General features: G+C 43.9%; 2 long non-coding RNA genes across 3 annotated transcripts; one reads left to right on the forward strand and one right to left on the reverse strand.

Moving 5' to 3' along the window:
• Positions 1 to 431: 431 nt before the first annotated feature.
• On the reverse strand, positions 432 to 15,809 carry LOC118938702. Of its 2 annotated transcripts, none has more exons than XR_005035951.1 (3): positions 15,700 to 15,809; positions 968 to 1,136; positions 432 to 801 (listed from the first exon to the last, which is right to left on the reverse strand). It is a non-coding gene; the product is annotated as an uncharacterized LOC118938702 (long non-coding RNA). The 2 variants fall into 2 exon arrangements; XR_005035950.1 differs by having other exon boundaries at positions 482 to 834.
• Positions 14,474 to 27,573, forward strand: LOC118938703. Its single transcript, XR_005035952.1, has 2 exons — positions 14,474 to 14,612; positions 26,015 to 27,573. It is a non-coding gene; the product is annotated as an uncharacterized LOC118938703 (long non-coding RNA).
• Positions 27,574 to 27,714: the final 141 nt, after the last annotated feature.

Here is a 27,714-nt window from a genome sequence, read left to right on the forward strand (position 1 = left end):
TGGCTTATTGGTAAGTGACTTTTGTGTTTTATTTACTAGGTTTTATTTGCCATGATGGACTACTGAGAAATAATATCTGAATGTTAATTTCATAATTGCAGGAAACCGGGGCTACCCATTTAAAAACATGGCTGATGACTCCCCTCACAAACCCCTCAAACCAACAAGATGCAAGGTACAACCAAGCCCACGCATGCACAAGAACAACAGTGGAGCGCACCATAGGCCTGCTGAAAGGGCATTGGCTGTGCTTGTCTGGGACAGCAGGCACATGCAATACCAGCCTTGCATCCTAGGTTTGCCTCTAAAATGACATTCCTTCAAATTCCATAATGTGAATGGAATAAAATGTGCAAATTCCTTTTTAGGTTAGCTACATTGTCAAGGCTTGCAGTGTGCTCCACAACATTGCAATCAAAAATGGCATTCCACTGAATGATGTACCCAGACCCGGTGATCCCATGCCTGACAGGGAGTGTTTCCCACCACCCATAGCCCTGGCACAGAGGACCAGAGTCAATATCATACAAAGGTTTTAAGTATCTGTTCTTCCAAATATTGTAATCAAATCGACAAGGCAAACACATTTACATTGCACCAGAATTTGTCTCGCATGTTTGACACAATCAACAAGTTATTTCAATAATTCATTTCTCTCTCAGGCCGTTGCATACATCCTCCAGCTGCTGTTTGAGTCCAATAATTGATGTGTTGATCTCTTGTTGTTGTTTCAGGACTGCGTCAGTCAAAACAGGCGGCGCAGCTGAAGCGCTCGCCAAAGAGGACACCCTTCTGGTAGGCCTGGGGATGAGGAGTCAGGAAAATCACCCACATCTGTCAAGATTTCATGTTTTGTTATTTTTGTTATGTTAATTTTGTTATATATTTGTTATATTTATTGTCAAGAAAAAATATTTAGATGTGGTCCATGTCTGAATATGGTTGCGAAAAATAAAGCTTGACTTACCATCAGTTGGTGTCTCTGGTATTGCTTCAGGGTCTGGGAGAGGGTCCTCAGTATCACCATCACAAATGATGCCAGACACTGAGGTCTCTCCAATTAAGCTGGCAATGTGCTGGTCCATAGCAGACAGGGAAGAGTCACTCTGCCCTCCTCCTGCTGCACTTTTATATCCCTTTTGTAAAAAATGTTTTCAAATCAAACCATTTCTTTTTAATTTCATGAAATGTTCTGCACTCAGATTAGGCTAAATTTACCACAGCTCTAACCTGCTCCCAAGCAATATTTTTCCTCTACTTGTTAAGCCATTGCTAAGGGCTTGTTTTGCTTCCACTTCGGTGATCAAAAGTTTCTTTTTCTTTGATTCCTCCAAGTTGGCAGACATAAATTAGTGACATTTCTTGCAGCTTTAAAGGGAAGATTTGTGACCATACATGGTAATTTAGGGTGGTTCTTTATGTAAATGAGACTTCACGTGCACTAGCACAGTGTTTTAGAACATGTCTGATTTATCAAGTTTGGTATCCCAGGAGGTCTACCCCGGGGGATGGTAATAGAGGGGAGGTACGTGAGGCGACGTCGACTCCCTCTGCTGGGAATACGGGAGCCGGGCACCCCGACACCAAGCAAAAGTAGAAAAGAAGGACCGAGCGAAACCTTAGTCATTTTCTTTGTTATATTTATTTTCTGTCTTATTAAAGTTGTTTTTGCGGAATAAAGCCTCCCTGTCTCTGTGTCAATCTCTGCACGCTCAACCCAACACCCCACAGTTTACCCCATATGGTGGAGAATGAGGGTATCTCAGTAGCTTTGGGTGCCGTGTGGTCGAAGCGTACAGAGATTACCATGGAGGAGCTGGTGGCTCAATTAATCCTCAGCCAGCAGAAGCAACAAGCTCTCCAGGAGTAAGCACTGGAGGAGCAGCACCATCAAAACCACAGACTGGTAGCGGAGGTAGCCCAGTTGAAAGTTGGGAGGGCTCAGGAGTCAGGCCCGAATCAGTTCCAGGTTCAGTTAAGGGAGGAAGATGACGTGGAGTCGTATTTGTGCACCTTCGAGAGGACGGCACAGCGGGAAGGATGGCCCAAGCCCAAGTGGGCCAGCCTGTTGGCACCCTACCTCTCTGTAAAGGCCCAGAAGGCCTACTTTGATTTGAACACTGACCAGGCCGTGAATTATGAGGGACTCAAATGGGAGATACTGAGCCGTTATGGGTTCAATCTCACACGTCGTACACAACTGGTCCACGACTGGCCCTTTTGACCCCACCCTTTCCCCCCGGGCTCAGATGAGCGACCTGGTGCGACTGACCAAGGGCTGGCTACTGACGGAAGTACCGTACCTCCCGATGCTCGACAAGCTCGTCCTGGATAAATACCTTTGGGCCCTGCCATACGAGATGAAGAAGACGGTGAGCATGCAGAACCCTCAGAGCCTGGAGGAATTGCTGACCGCGGTGGAAATTCACCAGAACACCCAGGAAATGCTGAGAGGGGCCCGAGCGGGGAGAGGAGACGTGGCGAGTGGGACGAACCTCCTGTGAAGCTGTCCCGGCCAGTAGGAGGCCATGCCCTCCGCATCCTCCAACTCTGGGGTAACCCGGATGGCGAGTTACATCACCTCCTGTTGGGCGCACATCGAGACGGCCCCTCCGATGGTTCCAGTGCGAATCGATGGCTTTGACACTAGTGCTCTGCTGGACTCCGGCAGCATGGTGACTCTGGCCCACCCGCAGTGGCTCACACGAGAGGGGAAGGAGGAACCGGGGGACGAGGAGGTGACAGTGTCCTGTGTACACAGAGGTGCCCAACGGTGCCAGTGAGGATAACCACCCCAAGGGGGGAGTGCCAGATGCACGTGGGAGCTGTTCCTAACCTACCCATGTCCATTCTCCTTGGTCAAGACTAACCTCTCTTCCAGGCACTTTGGAGGAGGGACCTGGGGAGGCGAGAATGGGAGCTAGGAAGAAAAGGAAAAAGGACTGTGGCCTGAGCAAACCAACCCCCGCCACGAGAGGTGTCCACTGGGCCCGGGTCGGACCCGGAGGAGGGAGACGACCCCGCTCCGGCAAGCAAGCCATCGGGCGAGGAAGACCTCAGGCTCCCCTTTTATGGGGGGTGGAGGCCCTAGACAGACCTCCCGACACGGGGCCAGGTGAATGCGGTGGATGGCGCACTGTTACCTGGGGTAAGTGATTGGCGCTACCCCCACTTCACAATCAAGCATAATGTATTGTATCAGGTAGTAAAGCATAATGGGGGAGACAAAAGACTTGTTACTCATACCCAGCCAGTATGTTAGGACTGTGTTGCAGCTTGCCCACACCCACCTGCTTGAGGCACACCTGGGGATGGAGAAAACCAGGGAGTGGATCGGGAATCGGTTCCACTGCCCCGGAGTCAAGCGCACCATGGAGGACTACTGTCGTAGTTGCCCGGAGTGCCAGATGACAGCTTCGAGGGTGCATTATCGAAACCCTTTGGTTTCCTTGCCCATTATCGGAGCGCCGTTTGAGCGGGTGGCAATGGATCTGGTGGGTCCGTTGGTGAAGACCGCGAGGGGACACTAATACATCCTGATAATCGTGGATTACGCCACCCGGTATCCTAAGTCAATCCCGGCGGCAGCAAAAGCAAAAGGTATCGCACGGGAGCTCTTCCATTTATTAAGCCAGGTGGGTATTCCGCGGGAAATCCTCATGGACCAGGGCACCGCGTTCATGTCTCGTGTGATGAAAGATGTTTGTAATCTGTTACTAATCAAACAGGTGAGGACCAGTGTGGACCACCCACAAATGGATGGGCTGGTCGAACGCTTCAATAAGACCCTAAAACAGATGCTGAAGAAGGTCATCGAGAGAGACTGGGGGAACTGGGACCAGCTGCTGCCCCACCTGATATTTTCAGTGCACGAGGTACCCCAAGCATCCATGGGGTTCTCCCCCTTTGAGCTCCTGTATGGCCATCGGCCCCGCGGGCTGCTGGACAGAGCCAAGGAGGTCTGGGAAGAGCAGCCGACCCCCCCCCCCCCCATTTGCAGCATAGTAGAACATGTGGAGGAGATTAGGGAGAGGATGATCGCGATTTGGCCAGTGGTGAGAGAACACATGGCCCAGCCGCAACATGTCAAGTAGCGTGTCTACAACCGGGGGGTCCAACTACGAGAGTTCCAACCCGGTGAGAAGGTCTTGGTGCTGATCCCTACAACAGAGAGTAAATTCCTGGCTACGTGGCATGGGCCCTACGACATCGTTGAGCGGGTAGGCGACGACAACTATAAGGTCTGCCAACGGGGGCTGAGAAATCCAGCTTTACTATGTGAGCTTACTGAAGAAATGGCACGCACGCGAGGCGCTGTGCATAATGTGGATCCAGCCACAGCAGGGCCCGCCCTCGGTCGAAGTTGCAATGGGGGAAGATCTCAGCCCGACCCAACGACAAGACCTCAGAATTGGTCCAGCGGAATACGGCCGTGTTCTCCCAGGTGCCGAGGCACACGGATCTTGTGGAACATCAGATCCACACCCATCCGGGAGAAAAAGTGCGTAAACGGCCAAACCGAATACCAGAAGCCCGGAGGGTGGCGGTCCAGCGGGAAGTGACGACAATGTTAGAAATGGGGGTACTGGAAGAGTCACACAGTGAGTGGTTTAGCCCCACAGTGCTGGTTCCGAAACCGGATAGAACCGTCTGCTTCTGTAATGACTTCCGGGGCCTGAACGAGGTCAGTAAGTTCGTTGCCTACCCCATGCCCCGGGTGGACGAACTGATCAATCGCTTGGGGATGGCGAGGTACATCAGCACCTTGGACCAGATGAAGGGGTACTGGCAGGTGCCACAAGCAGCGGCCTCCCGGGAGAAGGCTGCCTTCTCCACCCCGGGGGGGCTATACCACTACCAGGTTCTGCCTTTCGGGCTTCACGGGGCACCAACGATCTTTCAGTGACTCATGGACCGCGTCCTGCGGCCGCACAGTGAGTACGCAGTTGCTTATCTGGGTGACATCATTGTGCACAGTGACAGTTGGGAGTCACATCTTTGTAAGTTACAGGCCGTTGTTGATGCGCTAAGGGATGCAGCCCTGACCGCGAACCCCCACAAGTGCAAGTTGGGCCACGCCGAGGTGGAGTACCTGGGATGTCATATCGGGAGGGGAAATGTGAAACCCCAAGAAAAAAAATCGCTGCCATTAGGGGATGGCCAGTCCCCCGAACTAAGAGGCAGGTGAAGTCATTCCTGGGGTTAGCAGGGTACTACAGTGGATTTGTACCCAACTTTTCCGCAATAGCTTCTCCCCTCACAGACTTAACAAAGGCACGACTACCCCAGACGGTACAATGGACGGAGGACACAGAGGCGGCGTTCCAGGCCCTGAAGGATGCGCTATGTTCGCACCCGGTACTCGTCACCCCGGACTTGTCAAAAAACCTCCTGGTCCAGACAGACGCGTCTGACAAAGGGGTAGGGTCCGTTTTGTTCCAGGAGCAGGAAGGTGAGGAGCACCCCATCATGTATGTCAGCAGGAAGCTCCTCCCAAGGGAGAAGACATACTTGATTGTTGAGGAGTGCCTCGTCGTGAAGTGGGCACTGGACACCCTCAAGTATTACCTCCTCGGGAGGAAGTTCACCCTAATCACTGACCATGCCCCCTTGTGTGGATGGCAAGAGGTAATGATTGTGTCACCTGCTGGTTCCTGTCCAGCGATTCTCTTTCTGTCATCCACAGGTCGGGGGCCCATCACGGCAATGCGGACGCCCTATCCAGGAGGTATGCAAACCTAGCCCTGAGCATGCCTCCCTCCCAGTCAGGGCTAAGGGGGGGTAAACCCCGAGGGGTAAACCCCACAGTTTACCACACAAGGCAAAATACTTACAGGTGTGTGTAAATCAAGCATACGAGCAATTGATAAATACAAACTTTTTGTACTTGCAAACATTCTACATTTTCTTCGTACAAGTTCATTTAGAAGCTTTTCTAAGAAACATTGATAAATGAGGGCCCTGGGGCTTGCCAGAAGAGGGAGCTTGGGTAGAGGAGGGAAATCCTCTATCGAGGATGAAGAAGGAGCTGTTCAGAAGGTGGGCAGAGAAATCAACTGTAGTTGTACCTGGGCTTTAGCTTAGCCTGTATGCCAGGGGGTCTATTGTGGGTCCGGTGGACCGGGAGCCAATGTGGTTGTTAGCTGAGGGGAGGCCGAGGATGAGGGGAAGGGGGATCTGGGGTGGGGTGAGAGGGTAGTTCTGGGGGTGGTCTGTGGTAAGCAGCTGGGGGAGGTTAAAAAAATGTTTCAACTGTAGTGATGGTGGTGTGTATGAGTTTGTATATTTTCTGGGCCCCACCCACAGCTATGTGCAGTGCAAGAGTGTTGAATGTGTTGTGTTAGTGATTGGATGATAGTGTATTTGTTCTACAGTACTTGGGCTGCGAAGTGATCTATGGGTGAAGATGGCTTGATAAAGGTGGTGAGTCTGTTCACCTGTCTCATCATGCCACTAGGGAACCTTTGTGATGAAATGGCTTTATCAATGATTTCCTTATGATGGATGGCCTGTATCAACTTGAAATATAGTTTTGTGGCCTGCCTGGTAGCCTCATCGGGGGGTTGATTGAGGCGTGGCTCTCTGTTGGAAAGGGGTTGTGGGTCTCTATTGGGAGAGGGTTGTGGGACTCTATTGGGAGAGGGTTGTGGGACTCTATTGGGAGAGGGTTGTGGGGCTCTATTGGTAGTGGGTTGTGGGACTTAATTGGTAGGAGGCTGTGGGACTAAGTTGGTGAGGGGTTGTTGGGCTCTATTGCTGTGTTACTATGCTCATAAGGGACTGCATGGCTGCCTATACATCTCCTGGCTTCCACACATAGCCCACAAGCCACTGATGCAGACCTTTGGAACATCTACATTTTCAAAAGTCTAATAAATCCATTCAATATAGCCTACACCTTCACAATAAATCCATTATTTATTTTAGACAGGTCTAAAGAAGCATGATATGGAGAAAATGTAGTCTATTTCAGAAGAACAGAATAGCATACAGAATCCTTATGTTAGGTCCTGATCTGGCTACGGCAAATGGCTGTGGGCTACACTAGTTCATTTAGCAGACAAGATTTGCTTGGAATTCCATGGCATTATTTTGTATTATTTTATAGTATTAAGAATACAATTGAACAAAGCTGAATAAAATTTGAATTTATTTCAGGGAGTGCGCACATGCGGCTATTCTATGTTGAGAGGATAACAAAGAGATTGTAAGGAACTATGCTGGAGAAGAGAAGCAGGTACGGGGAGTTGACATTTAATTTGGAACAGACATGCAACAGGACAGGAACAGCATCAGAACTGGGTAACACAAAGACAGACGACAATCAATGCAGCAGCAGGGAACAGAGCTGGGGAACTGGCAAATATAGGGGAGGTGATAAACAGGTGATTGAGTCCAGATGAGTACAATAATTGCTGATGTGCGTGGCGAGGGAAGGCAGGTGTGCGTAATGATGGTGAATAGGTACTCCTATATGCTTCATTTAGAGTTATTATTGTACCTTTAGTTGTAATACAAATGTTGGGCTATATGTTTAGATTTTTAATAGATTGTAAGGCTGTATGATGCAACTCTAATGATGATTTGAAAAAAGTCGCTTGAAAGGCATGAGCTCTGCTTTATTTTTTGCGCAGGATGTACACACTTCATTAGTATCTCATTCACAATTTGACAAGCACTTGATAATGCCTCAAATTTCATGCCGGCATCCCCTTTGTTGCCGTAATGCCACCTAAAAAAAGCCATGCCTTTTGCTGCCAGTGGCTGTTGTGCCCTTGGCCCGGAGTTCTTTGTTGTGCCCTTGGCCCAGAGTACTGCGTTGTGCCCTTCTCCCTGAGTACTGCGTGCTCCTAAGCACCTCTCACTCACATGGCTCTCCAACATGTGATCGGGTCTTTCTCATAGGCTACAAGTGAAGACCGACACATCGGGGACACAACTACGTGTGATATTGGCAGAACTGTCCACATTTACTTTTCATCATCCAAGAAGATGGGTTGGCCTAAAGAACAGCAAAAGCACTAACCTATGTCAATCTACTATCCCCCATAGTACAAAAGTTGACCTACTCAGTGCGAGAAATAAATATTCCTAATATAGTCTTGGCCAGTTGTAGGATGCAATAGATCCCAAATTAATAAAACCACTAGCACCAAAAAAAAAACGCAATGTGGCTGATGCAACAGATCAGAATTTTTAGCTTAAAATGTTGATAAACTATTAGGCAATTTCTTCACATTATAAGCGCAGCAATGTGCACATGGCCGTAGGCAATAAGCCCCAATGTTCCATTAGCAGGAAAACACCATTATCAAAAGTAACTACAAATGCAATTATGCATGTAATGCTTTTATTACAAAGGTGCATTTTTATGGTGAAAATTATCTTCCCCAAACTTGAAAATCACGTGCTGCATAGGTATGCCAGTTATGCTCTAAAACCCCTTGCAAAGCAGATTAATGTGCTTCATTTTAAGTAGTTATTTGGCCACTTTAGTTGCGATACAAACATCAAAACATATAAGCCTATGGGCTAGGCGACATGATGTGTGCAATTATGAATTGAGAAAGTGAAAAAAATGCAGTTTCTTATGCTGGGCATCATTCACAAGTGATGTTATAATTCACAAGTGATAGGCTAATATTGTTACCCATCAGACTGTTCTTGATTTAATATTGTCTTTACATGTACTAAATAATATATGTGTGAAATTTGTGTTGATTTAGAATGGACCATTATCATGCACCTGTCTCAAAACAGGGTCAGGGGAAAAATACATGTCATCTACGCACTTAAATAGAGAACGGAGGACGCTTTTCCTGTGGTTCATTTTCATGCCAGCCAGGTAGACTATATACTCCTGTTGTAAAGATAAACAATGTGCTTAATATTAGGAAAGTTGAGAAATAATTATAGTAGGCCTAGCCTATAGAAAGCTGATGGGTTCCTCCTTTTTTTTAGTAGAGGCCATCACTCTGTTTTCTCTCGCAGTTGCATAGCCTTTAGAAATGTTGCGCAAAATGAACTCATAGGCTCTCATGAAGTGAGAGTTTGATTACATTTTCAAACACATTTCCATTGATGTAAGAGTATTTGGAGGGAAAATAGAGTGCTGAGTACCAGGCAGTTAGCAAGTTTGGTAGGCTACTAATGACCATCAGCAGCATCAGAGCTTGGGGAAGCCTAATTATCGTGACTAAACGGTCACGTGGAATTTGACTGCATTCATGACTGATGACCGTCGGTGTGGTGGTAATATGGTCAACGCAACAGCCCTAGTTGCAGTTGGATTGTAGATTCTCCAGTTGGGGTGTTTTTCTCCCAGTTATTCTAAAACCTTCCACATCTTCAAGTAAAATGTAGCTTTTATTACTCAATAGTTAAAAAACAGATCAAATAATATTATCAAAACCTGTGTCCATTGTCATACCCACTGTGTTATCCCGTTTAAAAATCCCTGACATTTCGTAGTATTCCTGCTTCTTCAGGGGCCATTTTTTCGAGTGGAAAATACCCCAGTGCTTAAAAAGATCCAGTTGGAGAGAGGAAAACCTTCCCATTCTTCTTCTATGATATAACGGCGGTCCACAAACCAACGTTAAAGGTACATGCCACCACCTACTGTGCTTAAGTGTGTTCAATCCCGGTTTACAACATTTCTAAATCCTCCTACCTAACCCAGTACTTCTGAGAAAATAAAAGAGCCCTACTAACTTCCCCATCCCCCAAATCCCTTCCAAACCTGTCCAACCTCAATGACCCTACACTTCAATCTTTCCCTCTCTTCAACATACTTACAGCAATATAACACATGCTCCACAATTTCATCTACCATACACTCCAGACACATTTTACATGCTTGCCAACCAGATGTAATGATGAGTTCAATTGAGTAAACACCACCTCTTCCTTCCTAAACTGACCTCTGAATCGTGGTCATGGAATATTTCTGTTTCAAAGGAGATACTTTTTTATTTATTCAAACAATCCTTCTTTAATATCAATTTCATTTTTGAAATAATGAAGCTGGTCTATCCCACACTCTAAAGTGTGATGCAGAGAGCTCACCAAGCAGATTTGAGCCACAGCATGTTATAGAAAAGTACACCCTCCTGAATGTTCATGACAAACAACAGATGTATGGAATAATACAAAGGTCCATTGTGCTATCAAGCAACAGACATCATGATTTACATTGCGGAAATTCAAATGATCCATAAAGGGACCAACTCTGAATACTTTTTTCAACCTTTACATGCACTACCGTTCAAAAGTTTGTAGTCACTTAGAAATGTCTTTGTTTTTTAAAAAAAAGCACATTTGTTGTCCATTAAAATAACATCAAATTGGTCAGAAATACAGTGTAGACATTGTTAATGTTGTAAATGACTATTGTAGCTGGAAACGGCAGATTTTTTTAAATGGAATATCTATATAGGCGTACAGAGGCCAATTATCAGCAACCATCACTCTTGTGTTCCAATGGCACATTGTGTTAGCTAATCCTAGTTTATCATTTTAAAAGGCTAATTGATCATTAGAAAACACTTTTGCAATTATGTTAGTACAGCTGAAAACTGTTGTTCTGATTTAAAGAAGCTATACAACTGGTACATTGTACTTGGTGTTGGATAACTGCCTGTTTGCCTCATGTGTATTGATGCTTGTCTAGAATCACTGTTTTGGAGCCCTTGTCTGCTGGTTTCAATATTATGTGAGGGTTGTTTATAAGTTATTGTATGGCTTGTCTTTCTATGTGAGTGAGGTTGTCCTGTCTATCTGCCTGGGTGTGGTTCTGATTAGATGGAATGTATGTTTGGGTTGTGGAATGGGGAAATTAAATTGGAGTCTCCCAACACCCGTGTTGGTTGTTTCCTTGGAAATTCCAATCCAGCTCCTTGCATTTTGGTCTGGACTTATAAGAATAAAACGGTTTCTGTTTGGTAGCTGGGGTTGGGACTGGGGAAAGTGTATTGAGATGGCAGTTGTACAGGGGTCCCGGACGGGCAGCGGCATGGTGTCAATTTGGGAGGGCTCAGATGGGGTGATGCCCATTGTTTGGCCTATCAATCGTTATTTTCCCCTGGGGCTGCCCGGTCCCAGTGTTAAGACAGACTATATACAGTAGTGAGGCTATAAAAGTAGCGAGGTTACATACATACCGGTTAGTCAGGCTGATTGAGGTAGTATGTACATGTAGATATGGTTAAAGTGACTATGCACATATGATGAACAGAGAGTGGCAGTAGCGTAAAACAGGGGTTGGCGGGTGGTGGGTGTGACACAATGCAGATAGTTTGGTTAGCCAATGTGCGGGAGGACTGGTTGGTAGGCCCAATTAAGGTAGTATGTACATGAATGTATAGTTAAAGTGACTATGCATATATGATAAACCGAGAGTAGCAGCAGCGTAAAAAGAGGGGTTGGGGGGTCACCCAATGCAAATAGTCCAGGTAGCCATTTGATTACCTGTTCAGGAGTCTTATAGCTTGGGGGTAAAAACTGTTGAGAAGCCTTTTTGTCCTAGACTTGGCACTCTGGTACCGCTTGCCATGCGGTAGTAGAGAGAACAGTCTATGACTGGGGTGGCTGGGGTCTTTGACCATTTTTAGGGCCTTCCTCTGACACCGCCTGGTCTAGAGGTCCTGGATGGCAGGCAGCTTAGCCCCAGTGATGCCGTACGCACTATCCTCTGTAGTGCCTTGCGGTCAGAGGCCAAGCAATTGCCGTACCAGGCAGTGATGCAACCACTGTAGAACCTTTTGAGGATCTGAGGACCCATGCCAAATCTTTTTAGTTTCCTGAGGGGGAATAGGCTTTGTCGTGCCCTCTTCACGATTGTCTTGGTGTGGTTGGACCATTCTCGTTTGTTGTTGATGTGGACAGCAAGGAACTTGAAGCTCTCAACCTGCTCCACTACAGCCCCGTCAATGAGAATGGCGGCGTGCTCGGTCCTCCTTTTCCTGTAGTCCACAATCATCTCCTTAGTCTTGATTACGTTGAGGGATAGGTTGTTATTCTGGCACCACCCGGCCAGGTCTCTGACCTCCTTCCTATAGGCTGTCTCGTCATTGTCGGTGATCAGTCCTACTACTGTTGTGTCGTCTGCAAACTTAATGATGGTGTTGGAGTCGTGCCTGGCCATGCAGTCGTGGGTGAACAGGGAGTACAGGAGGGGACTGAGCACGCACCCCTGGGGAGCTGGCTTATTATTGGAAATGCTTTGGCACTTGCTTTGGCAATGTAAACATATGTTTCCCATGCCATTGAATTTAATTGGCAGAGAGAGACAGAGAGAGAGAGAGGGAAACAGGGAGAGACAGTATTTTATTTACTGATTTTGTCATTTCTACTACATCCCCATCCCCCCACCCTTGATTATTGTTATTACTGATTGTCAACAGAACAATCAGATTTTTTTATGATGTTAATATTTTCCAATTTTAAAGTGCAAGTTGGCAATATGTGCGCCTATATCTTACGTCATACCAATGAAGCAATTTGAAATTGAAATTGAAATATGTAGACAGCTGGGTTGAGCCTATGTGGGAATGGAGGAGTTTGACATCTGTTGTTATAGCAAACAGGAGCTGGAAAGAGATGCATAGTGACTTTACCCTTACCTACATGTACATATTACCTAAATTACCTCGACTAACCTGTACCCCCGTACATTGACTCGGTACCGGAACACTGTATATAGCCTCGTTATTGTTATTTTTTTGTTGCTCTTTTATTTGTTACTTTAGTTAATTTAGTAAATATTTTTCTTAACTGCATTGTTGGTTACGAGCTTGTAAGTGAGCATTTCACATAAGGTCTACTACACCTGTTGTATTCGGCGCGTGTGACAAATAAAATTTGATTAGATTTGAGATTTGTGACATCAAGAGAGAGTAAGCTGGATGAAAAGACAGATATTGAATATGTACTATAAGTGGATATTTGTGATAATGAGAATCTGAATGGGTTTTAGATGCAAGAAGCACTTGGAAAGCATCCATGTTGAAAACAATCATCAAACAACTGTGGCCTGGTCAATAGCTGGAGATTGGTTTCAGCACCATGGACAGCACTGCACCCTTTGCTGCATGCTTTTGGATCAGCTTGTTGTACACTCACCGGCCTGTTTACGAAAATGGATTTGCTCCTACAGACAATGAGTCACGTGGCCGTGGCTCGCTATATTTGGGGCGGCAGGGTAGCCTAGTGGTTAGAGTGTTAAACTAGTAACCGGAAGGTTGCAAGTTCAAACCCTCGAGCTGACAAGGTACAAATCTGTCGTTCTGCCCCTGAACAGGCAGTTAACCCACTGTTCCTAGGCCGTCATTGAAAATAAGAATTTGTTCTTAACTGACTTGCCTGGTTAAATAAAAGTAAAATAAAAAAATAAAAAAATATATATATAAAGCAGACAGGCATCGAGGCATTCAGTTACTGTTCGATTGAACATTAGAATAGGAGAAAAAAAGTGACCTAAGCGACAGAGTGGTGGGATCGTCGGTGCCAAGTACGCCGCATCCAGTATCTCATAAACGGCCGCCCTCCTAGGCTTTTCATGCATGACAGCATCTAGGGGTTTCTCGAGAATGGCGCTTCAAACACAAAACATCAGTCCTGGCAGTCCTGTGGGCGAAAATGGCTCATTGATGAGAGGTCGAAGGAGAATGGCAAGAATCATGGTACAACAGTGGTGTGCAGACAGCATCTCGGAACGCACAACTCTCCTATCCTTGTCATGGATGGGCTATTGCAGCGACCACAGCGGGTTCCACTCCTATCAGCTAAAAACCAGAAGAAGCGTCTCCAGTGGGAATTCAATCACCAGCACTGGACAAATAAGGAGTGAAAAAACATTGCCTGGCCCGACGAATCCCGGTTGCTGTTGCAGAGTCAGGATTTGGCATAAGCAGCAAGAGTTCTTGGACCCATCCTGCCTGGTGGCGGTGGTGCAACTGCGTGATGCCATCTCGTCAGCATGGACCAGCGTTTCCGACTTTTAGAATCCATGTCCCGAATAATTCAGTCTGTTCTGGAGGCAAAGGGGGGTCCGACCTTTGTTACTGGATGAAGCCATGTTAGGCATATATATACAGAAAACGAAATTATAATGGAAATTGTGTTTTATTGTAGTTTCACTAGATGGCGCACTCAGCCCTTCTGTGGCGTCCATTGCCCCTCTACTGTGTGGCGTTGACTTTCACTGTGTGTATGCTAATTAGTTTAGCTATGTATAATGCTGAATTTGATCCCAACATGTTTTAAAATAATCTACTGTACTCTGACACTAAATAAATGTTTGAAGATTATTGACAAGAGGGTTATTTAATGATGAGATTGTTTTATATATCATTTGAAAATATAGGCAGTGTAAGCAATGCTGAATCTAATTATTTCTTTGCAAAACCTAATTAGGCATTAAAAAGGTTAACCCCAGCGCCTGAAACCGTTTTTGTTTAATAATCCCATTACTGACGGCTCATCATGTATAAAATGGTGCTGAAAGGACACTAAGTTTCCACTGGTTAAAGTGAATCTCGTAGAAATAGTCGACACAAAACACACCACTTTTGACAAGATCTGAGATGAGAATGCAGGAGGACATCGTCACAGTAAGTTGGCTATAGCGTGTGCATTTTTACCATGTTGTTCCTATAACCCATGTTCGTAGGCTATTTCTGTTATTTAAACTGAATTACACGAGTCATCTTTTTTATTTTATTTTTTTTACAGTTGAGCCTAAGAGTGTGTTTTATTGCTCGAATCACGGCATTAACCTACCTATGGGCTACACATAGAACTATGAAATTTATGTAGCCTAATCGTTTTCCTTACAAGACTAGATTTAAAAATATATATTATTCTCGGAGGACTCGCAATATATGGCAACGTCAATGTGAGCACTGCTCCTGCGTCAGGTCCTCTAGGACCATTTATCAAACCACTGTCATTATAGGATATAACTTAAGCGTGTTTATGCATTGCAATTTTGGAGTTATGGAGTATTTTGCACCTTAGAAACCGGCCTTGTATTCTGTGAACAAACGCATTATTTCTGCGTTTAATGTGCAGTTTACTGATTATTTAAGCAAGATAGTATATTGTATGTAGCGTTAAATGTGAGATCATAATTTAGATTTTTTTTAAAAAATCGATTCAGTCCAATGCAAATGTGCAGGAGAAGAAATTATACATAATTCCATAAAAGCGCGAGCGTTTTGACACACCTGTCTGCACCAACAAGTTCCAATATTCTAAAATCTGGACGGAGGAAATGTTAGGCTTAATATTTGTGTGGTACTCCTATCCCAATAAAACACATTTTAGGATATTGAACTTTAAAAGTATCTCCTATTTCTATTTTATGTATTTAGACGACAATAGACTATTTTCAATAACAACTATCCTATATGCAACAATTTGTTCAGCAACCCATTTTTTCTGAAGTCGAATCGCTACCATCGATGACCAAAAATAACAGCATTTTCGCAAAAACAAAGCCTTTGCTAGGAAAACCTTTCAACCCGCACTTTCACTTTCCCACCCTTAACCTTTTCCCATTTCAAAACCAATCCATCAATGAGGGACATACGTTTTCTGTTGAAGCTGCATCGAGAAATAGAACAAAACATGCGCGATTGACAGGCTATAGTTAAAAATATATATATTTAAAGACTGCTAAAGGGGAAGAAAGGTTACCTTCAAAAGGAATGCGGTTGTAATCGGAAAAAGAAGGCTGTATTCTTTCCACAGCTGTATCGGACAAAAACAAACAGGGTGTGGAATGGACTGAAACCAACGAAAATTGGGGCAGACGAAGAAGACGTGTCAAAAGGATTGGTTTGGCGGAAGGAGGAAAAGAGGGACACGGTTGAAACTAGTCCCTTCAGAACTCTCTCACACTAAAACAGTTCAAAGAAACACTGTGTAACCTGGTTATCAACAGTATTTTAAAGATCTTAAATTGTGTATGTGTTAATGACGGAACAAACAGTCTATTCAATTCATGTTATTAATTTAGAATATCAGACTTTCAGAATTGCACGATAGGAAAATGACATAACAGATATACAATAATTCAATAAATGCATTATTTTCTGTAGACAATTTCTGATTGCAGCTTTTAAAGAATTGACCGCTCTGGTAACGGCAGCCAATGTGATGTGTTTGCATGGTCAAGCAGACCAAAGGTCAAAAACAAGTAATAATAACATGTAGAAAACATAAGGGTGCAAACCGGCTGAACAGGCTATAAATTATGGGTATTATAATCTCTTGTACTTTACGCATGACTTGATAGCCAAACAATGTCCATTGAATAAATGTCTTATTTATAAAATAAAGCCTTTTTCTTTTGGGGAGGTGTGTTTGTTTCTTAGCTGAGTGGGCATAATGGAATTTATCGGATCAGGACTGTCACCACAAATTGTCTTGGCGTATTGCACAGGGTTGCTTGACATAGCCTATTATGTCGGTAGTCACGTCCCCCTATTTTATAGGCTTTCTTATAGTTTAATACGATAGTATAAATTAAATGGTTGGAGGCAGATTATCCAACTTAATGCTTGTTTGATTTATTCGCTTTACAGTGGCCAAGGCCTGCTGCTGGGCCACTTGTGTTTGTGATGGTAGCCGGTACCGTAATCCCCATAGTTCACGAAAATACGTTTTGATGGTTTTCACTGAAATTTAACAGTAGAGTGTCTTAGAGTGTGACGTTCTTTAAAAACGCTCATCCTTCATTTGGATCAGATCACCCGCCAATCAATTGGTAAGGCCTAGAAAAGGGGGCCCTATCGGTAAACCTATTTTGGTGGTGACATTTGAGGCTACCAGAAATGGCGTAATAACATCGAATTAATACATTAATAATTTATCATATTTAAACAACTGCCTAGGCCTGCATAGTATTTTCTCCCTAAAATGGAATCGGTCTAACTACCCAGCGGAGAGCACAATGTCAAGATCAAAGCGCTATCGTTATTGCTTTATCAAACACAATCAGAAAATGAATTAATCAAGCGCAACGCGATAGAGCAAGCACATCGTTGGTGTATAATGGATGACTTTAAAATTTGACGTTATTATTTCCCGTCATTTCAGGGGAAAAAAATCGAACATTTATTGCATATATATTAAAAATTATATAGTCGTCGCTCGAGACTGATATATATTTTATTGAGGCACACTAAAAGGTGAGGTCTCAGCGGATCAATTTCTCTGTCTTGTTACTACTCCCGCAAGAGAATGTTTGGAAAATGATTTGGAACCGCAAAATTGATTCAGAAAATAATTCATAACTTGTGGCTAGGCTATAAGGATAGTCATTTTTTGGCACCCTCCCTCCATATCCCCCCCTGCTTTCTCCATCATGTTTTCTTTGCTTTTACGCACTTCAATTATAGCTATGTTTGTGAATTGGAAAATGAAGTTGTGAAGTTAGAAGTTGTGAATTCTGTGGGTTAGGCAACATTTCTAATTCGTAGCAAAGATCTACTTAATACACTGGGTTTGGTTTCACAAACATAACCATTAAGCAGTGACAATGCTTTTATTGTGCACTTGATTCCAAAATAGAGCCATGTCTTAGCTGCAGGATCCAGACTCAACATGCAAAGAGGCCTCCGTCTTTGTCTCTCTTTGACGAGATGAATGGCCCGTGTCACGCAGATGATTAGTTTGCACTATTAAATTGTCAAAAAAGGAAGGATTTCTCTAATAATGTCTTTTCGTTTAAGAATTATGGAATTCAGGGCTGTTGGCGACTGCATGGGTTAGGAAGGTTGAGAGTGGCCAACCACTGAGAAACGCGCAAGGTCAGACGAAGTTCTCAGCAGTAACCGTCACTGTGTTAAGTGTGTGGCATCGTGGCTGGAGAGCGGAGGCAGAAATGGCGCCACTTGTTATAGCCTGCGACTCGATTGGGACATTGTTTTGTCTGCAACATGTAAACGTAATCAGATTTTTATCATTCACCCCATCATGTTTACAGTTGTTATGGACCGTTTTTCCCAAATATGCTCCTTGGGAGGCATAGTTTAATAGATTACTTACTCTCTAGTCAGAAAAAAAGTATATCTCTGCCTAAATAAATGAAGAGTGACCACTGTATTTCTCAATGTATTGACTAGGTTGATTATGCATTTCAGTGCACCACACTATTCTTCATAAAGGCCTGACAAATCATTGGTCATTAACTCAAACAGACGAAACAACTGAATTGTGTGAGTAAGTTTTGCTTTCTCTTTGCATCTTATTGAATTGCATACCATTTTGTAAATCAGCCAGTGCACTTTTGGGCATGCCCAACTTTTATGCGCTTCAAAAATGGCCACCCTCAGATCAGTTGGTTGTCTCCAATTGGCCTCGAGGTAAAAATGTAAAGCTGTCTTTCTCGACAACACAACCGCCCTGGCCACTATATATTTCACCCACATTCTATTTTAGTGCCAACTTTTTGTGTTAAATGTTAACAACTTGGCCTAATCCATTTTTATCGCCAACAACATCTATGTTGACTCAAACACTCGCCCCCTTTGTGCCCATTGTGCGCCTGCCCTCATTTGAAGATTTATGTATTTTTTTATATTAAATTCCTATTGTCATCAAGACGGCTCTTTTGTTGACTTTTCTTGACCCGCCGACCCGTTCCCTAAACTTTCCCATATTCAACATGGGATATTTCCTCCCTCGCTCTCTATTTTGGCGTCCTTGGAACTTATTTGTCTCAACAGTTAAATGCTGTGTGTACCCCCATTTTTGGAATGTGCTGTTTGCACTGTTCATGAACTTCAATGTGCCACACCAGGCGACGCTGCCCTGTCCCCATCCTGTACTTTGAACTCTGTATCTTCCTCAAAATTAATGCCCTGTCGGCTACAAGCCTCCCTCTGACTGCCCAGCTTGCTAATTAGTTAAACAAACGCTCGTACTAATGATTCTCCAGGCCTGGCGAGCTTTTGCGGTTTTGTTCGAACTCAGCTGCCGCTGCCGAGGACTTTGCACGTCCTGCTGGAAACTTGGCCCCTCTGACCCCACCTATCACGGCGCTGTTGAAACGGCTGGACCGCCCTGTCCGAAGTCCATCCCCCCACGGGCCAAAGGGCACCTTCAGAGGCTCGGAATGCCACCACCAGCTGCTAGCGGTGACAACAGCCACAAAGGCGCGCGGTGAGCAATCGTTCTATGGGATGTCAGTATGGTGACAGTGCTGGCCTGAAATTCATTTAATTGTCTCTAATGGAACCAAACAAACACAGTTTCATTTTTGAATTTGAGCCTCAAAAAACGCCGCCTTTTTCTTGCTATTCCAGCATTTCCATCTAGTGCGGCAAACATGTCCCATTACGCATTGTAATTTGTGGCCTTTCCAGTTGTTTCTGCAATGTTTGGCCATTTGACCGGCCTGTGTCTGTGTGCTCCAAGGAGGTCCCGACATAAATTGATACTAATTGCAGGGACTGTACACTGCTGGCTGGTGGAGCGCCTCAGGCAACCAGAGAACCTGCTTGTCACCGGCTAATTGACAAGAGCTTGTCTGTCTTTAGGAGCAGCTGGTCCTAAGCACTGGCACACAAACGCAATCTTGACACGGCCTCCTTTCGCCTGAAGGAGTTTTGAGGGAAAACGCAGTTAAAGGGAGATTTATTGAAACTCCCTTTGGGTGTCGCGGCATTAAGTAAGATATTTCCGCGGTGGATAAGGATGCCACGCGCTCCTGGTATTAATAATAGAACACGGAAATTAGGCAGGTGTCATTTCTAGTGACATTATGTATCCCACTAAACAAGACAGGCAGAACGGAAAGCAAGCAATCAAGTAGGCCTATATCAAAAATGAATTTCTATGGTACTTTATTTTGTTTATTTTTATTATATGCCAAGGAAACAAATCCATGTGTCACAAATCTGCAGCACATGATAGTAAAATAATAATGGTTTTAGGGCCCATGCAACCTACATTTTTTATTATTGGATCAATTGGAGACATAAGGGCATTCATTCATGCAAACAAACGACTTCCATATTCAGTCAAATCATCTATTCTTTATACCCTATTCCTATATATATGCAAGCCTATATGTTTGAATGAGTCAAGAGAAAACCAAAGCTAGCATTGTTTTCGAGTGAAGTGGAAAAGGGTTTCTGTAACTTTCCCACTGCCTGTAAAGAAATGCTGCTTTTCTTTTCCTTTTGAACAGAAATCGCGATTTTTTTTCTCGCGTATTCTCCCAACGGTCCCCTTTATTTCTGAGGAACAATGACAACAGTGGAGCACCCCTTCGACGCGCCACAGTTGGGGATCTCTCGGATTGTTTTAGATATCTTTAGATTTCATCAATCAAAATGACTGCAGTTTTCCATAAAAATGCAGAATTTGGGCCTGGGCTTGAGAGAACTAGATAGAAAATACGAAGCTGTCCCTCTTGATGATAAATGTCCATCCTTTGGTTGAACAAATAGAGAAGTCTTTATGCCTACTAAGAAAAAGCGAAATATTGGGGACATTCGTTTTGTTGAACTTTAAGTTTATTAGCCTACTGAAGCAAATAGACCATTTCGTTTTATGTTATGTATTTTAATCTAAAATGCATATGTTCTTACTTATATGTGGTCAAATAGTGAATGAAATCAATCTGAATATGTTTAAAATCGAATTGACTATTGATTCCTTTACAATTCTCTGTATTTCATAAGTCTAACAGTGAACATGTTCAAGGATAACCACCATCAATCTGAGTGGAAAGTGAGTGGCATATTATTGCCAGTATAGCTGTATTGCCCAAATGGTGGGTATATGTAAAATAAGGCTACAGGTAGGCCTACATTGATGATGACAACTATATGTTACACCTTATAACAATGCACAGATATGCAATGCCTATATGCTTGCTCTTGCAATAATGATTTAGTCTCTGTTGTAGACTGTCACAAGCATATCACTAGACTGGAGAATCGTGTCATGGAGGTTTATGAATGGATCTACATGCAGAACACAAACACTATAGCCTACATCATGGCGATGTATTTCTGGCATGGTAATGGTAACGCTGCACAATACAGTGCTACAGCTCCTCTCTCAACTATGGAACTATTCCAATGCTTATCATACTCTTATAATGATCTCTTGACGTCATTGATATCTCTTTGGATTGACTTTCTAATGCTGCATTCATTTTGATATTTTAGTTTTTTGACCTATGCAGGAAATTGTGAATGATTGCCACTGCTAACTCCTGTGAAAGGGTTGCAAAATTCCCGTAACTTTCCCCAAATTCCAGGAATATTCCAACCGGACCAAGCTGCATGTCCTTTTCATGCTCTTTATCAATGGAGAATGAGCAGAGCATACTCATATGCAATAGCACTCTTTCCTATGACTTGTTGGGTATAACAACAATCACATTTTTATGAAGCCGATCCTTTGTTCAGACCTCCATCCTGGACATTGGATCTAATCCCAGAGGTCGACCCAAAACAATGTTGTCACCGCAGGAGAGGCAGATGGAGCGGCCTCCTGGTCAGACTTTTACATTTTTTTAATTGAACCTTTATTTATACAGGTTGTTCTCATTGAGATAACATCTCTTACCCAAGAGAGACCTGGTCCAATAGCAGCAGGGGGAACAACGTTTCAGACAAAACAACTTACATACACTAATACAACATTAAACAAAACTATAAACACACATACAGTACAACAAAAACATGTTATGTAAAAAACATAAATTCTTGACTAAAAACAGCAGGCCTAAAAACAATTACACTCTTCTATGATATATACATCAATCAAGTGTTTAAACTCCACCAACAAAACTAGATCATCAAATTTTATAATGTTCAGGAGAGAATTCCAGGACCACGGAGCTAAGTAACTAAAACAATTTCTACCATGACCTGTTCTAATTTTTGGTACTGTTAGAAGCAAATGAGAATGGGACCGTAATTGATATTTATTTACCGACCTGACTAAAAAAGAACAGAGATAAAATGGCATTTTACCCAATATGGCCTTATAAATCAGTGTATACCAGTGTTTAAGCCTACGCAAGGTCAATGACGACCAGCCAACAGCGCTGTAGAGATCACAATGATGTGTTAGACATTTTTGAGTTGTAATGAACCTGAGGGCTGCATTATACACTGAATCACGTGCTCTCAGGGTAGTGGTTGAGGCCTGCAAATATACTTATAAGGCGAGCACACCACCCACCGCTTCCGAGCATATTAGTTGCCAATGTCCAGTCTCTAGACAACAAGATTGTTTTGATCACTTGGACTGGAAAATGTTACGGGAAGCCTCAGACAATAACATCGATCTATACGCTGACTTGGTGAGTGAGTTTATTAGAAGTGCATTGGAGATGTTGTACAATCTGTGACTATTAAAACCTACCCCAACCAGAAACCGTGGATAAACGGCAGCATTTGAACAAAACTGAAAGCGCAAACCACCACATTCAACCATGGAAAGAGGTCGGGGAATGTGGCCGAATATAAACAGTGTAGTTATTCCCTCCACAAGGCAATGAAGCAAGCAAAATGTTGGTATAGGCACAAAATGAAGTCGCAATTCAACGGCCCAGACATGAGACGTATGTGGCAGGGTCCACAGGAAATTACGGACTACAAAAAGAAAACCAGCCACGTCATGCTTCCAGACAAGCTAAACACCTTCTTCGCCAACTTTGAGGACAATACAGTGCCCCCAACACAGCCCGCTACCAAGGACTGTGGGCCCCCACTATCCTTCTTCATTGGCTGATGCGAGTAAGACATTTAAACGTGTTAATCCTCGCAAGGCTGCTGGCCCAGATGACATCCAGAGCCGCGTCCTCAGAACATGTGCAGACCAGCTGGCTGGTGTGTTTATGGACATATTAAATCGCTCCCTACCCCAGTCTGCTGTCCCCACATGCTTCAAGATGGCCAACATTGTCCCTGTACCAAAGAAGGCAAAGATAACTGAACTAAATGACTATCGCCCCATAGTACTCACTTCTGTCATCATGAAGTGCTTTGAGAGACTAGTCAAGGATCATATCACCTCCACCCTAGACCGACTTCATTTTGCATACCACGCCAACAGATCCACACACGATGCAGTCTCCATCACACTGCACACTAACCTATGTAAGAAAGTTATTCATTGACTACACCTCAGCATTCAACACCATAGTACCCTCCAAGCTCATCATTAATCTTAAGGCCCTGGGTCTCAACCCTGCCCTGTGCAATTGGGTCCTGGACTTTCTGACGGGCCGCCCCCTAGTTGTGAAGGTAGAAACATCTCCAATTCGCTGATCCTCAACCCTGGGGCCCTACAAGGGTGCGTGCTCAGCCCCTCCTGTACTCCCTGTTCACCCATGATTGCGTGGCCATGCACACCTCCAACTCAATCATCAAGTTTGCAGACGACACAACAGTAGTGGGCCTGATTACCAACAACGACGAGACATATCACAATTCCAGTTGGTCAGAAGTTTACCAACACTAAGTTGATTGGGTCTTTAAACAGCTTGGAAAATTCCAGTAAATTATGTCATGGCTTTAGAAGCTTCTGATAGGCTAATTGACATAATTTGAGTCAATTGGAGGTGTACCTGTGGATGTATTTCAAGGCCTACCTTCAAACTCAGTGCCTCTTTGCTTGACATCATGGGAAAATCAAAAGAAATCAGCCAAGTCCTCAGAAAAAAAATTGTAGACCTCCACAAGTCTGGTTCATCCTTGGGAGCAATTTCAAAATGCCTGAAAGTACCACGTTTATCTGTACAAACAAGAGTACACAAATACAAACACCATGGGACCAAGTAGCCGTCATACCGCTCAGGAAGGAGATGCGTTCTGTCTCCTAGAGATGAACGTACTTTGGTGTGAAAAGTGCAAATCAATCCCAGAACAGCAGCAAAGGACCATGTGAAGATGCTGGAGGAAACAGGTACACATGTAACTATATCCACAGTAAAACGAGTCCTATATCGACATAACCTGAAAGGCCGCTCAGCAAGGAAGAAGCCACTGCTCCAAAACCGCCATAAAAAGCCAGACTACGGTGTGCAACTGGACATGGGGACAAAGATCGTACTTTTTGGAGAAATGTCCTCTGGTCTGATGAAACAAAAATAGAACTGTTTGGCCATAATAACCATTGTTACGTTTGGAGGAAAAAGGGGGAGGCTTGCACGCCGAAGAACACCCATCCCAACCGTGAAGCACGGGGGTAGCAGCATCATGTTGTGGGGGTGCTTTCCTACAGGAGGGACTGGTGCACTTCACAAAATAGATGACATCATGAGGGAGGAAAATCATGTGGATATATTGAAGCAACATCTCAAGACATCAGTCAGGAAGTTAAAGCTTGGTCGCAAATGGGTCTTCCAAATGGACAATGACCCCAAGCATACTTCCAAAGTTGTGGCAAAATGGCTTACGGGACAACAAAGTCAAGGTATTGGAGTGGCCATTACAAAGCCCTGACCTCAATACCATTGAAAATTTGTGGGCAGAACTGAAAAAGCGTGTGCGTGCAAGGAGGGCTACAAACCTGACTCAGTTACACCAGCTCTGTCAGGAGGAATGGGACAAAATTCACCCAACTTATTGTGGGAAGCTTGTGATAGGCTAGCCGAAACGTTTGACCCAAGTTAGACTCAAGTAGTATTTGGTAGCATTGTTTATGTAAACTTCTGACCCACTGAGTTTTTCACAATGTATTTGGCTAAGGTGTATGTAAACTGTAGAAGCACAAGCGTTTCGCTACACTCGCATTAACATCTGCTAACCATGTGTATGTGACCAATAACATTTGATTTGACATTCCCATCACTACTGTGCTGCTAAAGAAAACAGAAACATCTCTTTTTGCAATTACGAATTAATCTCAGACACGTCTTTCAAAGGTATCCCCAAATTATTTTCTTTATAGTTGTCGCTAAGTATATCATATTGATATGTTAGATCCAACTCGGGGCACAAGGTCAACGCTTTCCCATAAGTGGATACAACATAGTATCGTTCTGGCAAAACAAATTGCCCAAAACATTGGACTCTTGACTCAAGCGTGTCGAGGGGCTTGAAGAATTGTTTAATTTCAGAGCTTGGCTGAGGCAGGGCGTCCTCTGTATTTCCTGCGGTGAGGTCTTCGTTGGCTGCTAATAGAGATCTAATTGATGGCTGAAGTCCCGTTTCCGTGCTCCCCTCCTTTTATTGCGCCCTGGCGTCTGCTGTAAAATATAACTATAATCGAATTGTGCTATTCCACCAGGGAGGAGAGAGTGAGAGTTTACGGCTGAAGGGAAGGGGAAAAAATCGTTATTAAAAAAGTTAAGTGCAGAGTACAATTCGACACAGTGTTGAGGCTTGATGAAAAAGGGGAAACATGATACCACTGACAGACCTTAGCCTATATGAGACATATTCTCCATAAATAAACTTTCTTGATGTAGCTTTTCACAATATCCTATAACTTTTAGACCATTGACAGATAGCATATATGGCTTCTATCTATTAAAACAAACAAAAAATCCTTATTTTCAAACAGAAGTGATCATTTTTCATATAACTACTATCACTATTATCAGGAAAACATATATAGGGGCCTACAGTATATGACAGATATAGTCACAACATCATGATTAAACTAAATGCAATAGCCCAACCCTTGTTAATCACTGCATTGTCATGCACTCTATGGTACGTCTGTCAAACCATCAAACCCATCAGAAACGAGAGTGTCAGCCTGAGAATCACACCAACAGACTGATGCCCCCCCCCCCCCCCCCCCATTTCAATTTCAATATAAGGGCTTTATTGGCATGGGAAACATATGTTTACATTGCCAAAGCAAGTGGAATAGATAATAAACAAAAGTGAAATTAACAATAAAAATGAACAGTAAACATTACACTTCCAAAAGTTCCAAAAGAATAAAGACATTTCAAATGTCATATTATGTATATATACAGTGTTGTAATGATGTGCAAATAGTTAGTCTCTCTCTCTCTCCCCTATAGAGTTTCCTGGAAGGGTGCTGCAGTCCATTGGAGGCCTGTCTCCGCTCTGATAGCAGCCCTGGAGCCCAGATGATTGATGAAGGCGAGGGCAAGGCCGAGCGCTGGCAGCATAAAGCCCCATAGACGCATCAATAAAGCCTGGCTAGTGGAGGGCCTGGGCCTGCTCAATAGCCACCGCCTACGAGGATTCAGGCAAGCAAGCGGAGAGGGGAAGGTGCTCTGTTGTTCCCTAATCCGTTTAGCCATTGAGCCACCAGCCGTCTGAGGCTGGATAAGTGCAGCGACGGATGTGTGCGGGGGTGAAAATAGCAGGGAGTGGAGGGCTGGAGAGGACCCGCGGGGGGAGATATAGTGGGACGCATACAGTTCACACACAACTGATTGAAGGATAGAGGGAGAGGGAGATGGAGAAAGAGGCTGATGATTACCCAGCTTCCTCCAGGGTAGAAGGGAAGGGAAGAGCCAGCCATCATGGGTTGGTGGGTGAGGGAATAATGGTTGGTTAGTGTGCATTTATTTCATTGATTGCATACCGGACAGTACAGGTGTTTGTAGTTGCTTGAGTATGTAACGCATATTATTTATCTTAACATGTTATGACAAAGTTCAGTTCTAATCTAACTAAAAAGGCACATACTCCTCAGGCAATATACTGGAGAAAACACAGAGGCAAAACAAGAGAACATCTTGGACAATAGTTCAAGAGTTGTTTCCCTTCTTGCACATCTATAAGCAAGAATTCCAAATAGGCACCAGCTAATCAAAAGGCCTTTTTAAAAGTATTACACTTGCACCAAGCAACAGGAGTCCAATTGGTCAGCCATTGACCCCTGCTCCACAGACCCCTACCCCACTGAAGCTTGGGGAATCCCTGTCATCCTAAAAATGCATTTGTCCAGTGTGTCCACCATAGTGGCCAGCCAGACCTCATGCAGGCCATAGTAACTCCAGCGTACCACATTCCTCAATGGCACAATTAGGCTACAATCATCTCCTACCAAGCCAGCTTTTCACTGACCCCAGGCCCATTGCAGCTACACGGTACCCTGTAGCACGGCCTGGTTGGAGATGGAGGGAGGGAGGAGGGAGAGTGATGGGGTCTGTGCCCTGTGGCTCCAGTCTGCCCTATGACACTCACTCCCAGAAGGCCTCAGATGTTAGTAGAATGGACATTCCCAATCAAAGCAATGTCCCATGATAGCGGGACTATCTGGACATTCTATTTTTATGTCTCAGCTGAGCTCTCCACTGATCCCTCTACCTCAACCATTCTCCGACCCATGCGATTTCATAAAAAGGGGCAATTCAACCCGAAATCCAAGTTTCTAAGATGATGATCTTTCCAGTCATTTGTGGTTGATGTCTACAGATTTGTCCTAATTGATGTTTGATGTAGAAGGATACATCTGGTATGTTTAAAATGTTTTCATTTGTTTATATCTTAGAGAGGATGACAGTTTTGAAGATATGTTTTCTCAAAAAAAATTCTAAAAACAAATTTGTTGTGTCTGCAATAACTACAAGTATATGTAGCCTAATAAAAATTATTTTCATATAAACTGTGTAGTTATTTTGTCATCATCAGCACCCTAGCTAACAAAAAATGGCACACCAAACCATGTCAAAGCAGTCATTCAAGATTCATGTTAACATTTCAACAGGTTGATGAAACCATAAAAGTCAAGTGTGTCTCTGTTCAT

Source organism: Oncorhynchus mykiss, chromosome 14 (genome assembly GCF_013265735.2).
Source record: "Oncorhynchus mykiss isolate Arlee chromosome 14, USDA_OmykA_1.1, whole genome shotgun sequence".
NCBI lineage: Eukaryota > Metazoa > Chordata > Actinopteri > Salmoniformes > Salmonidae > Oncorhynchus > Oncorhynchus mykiss.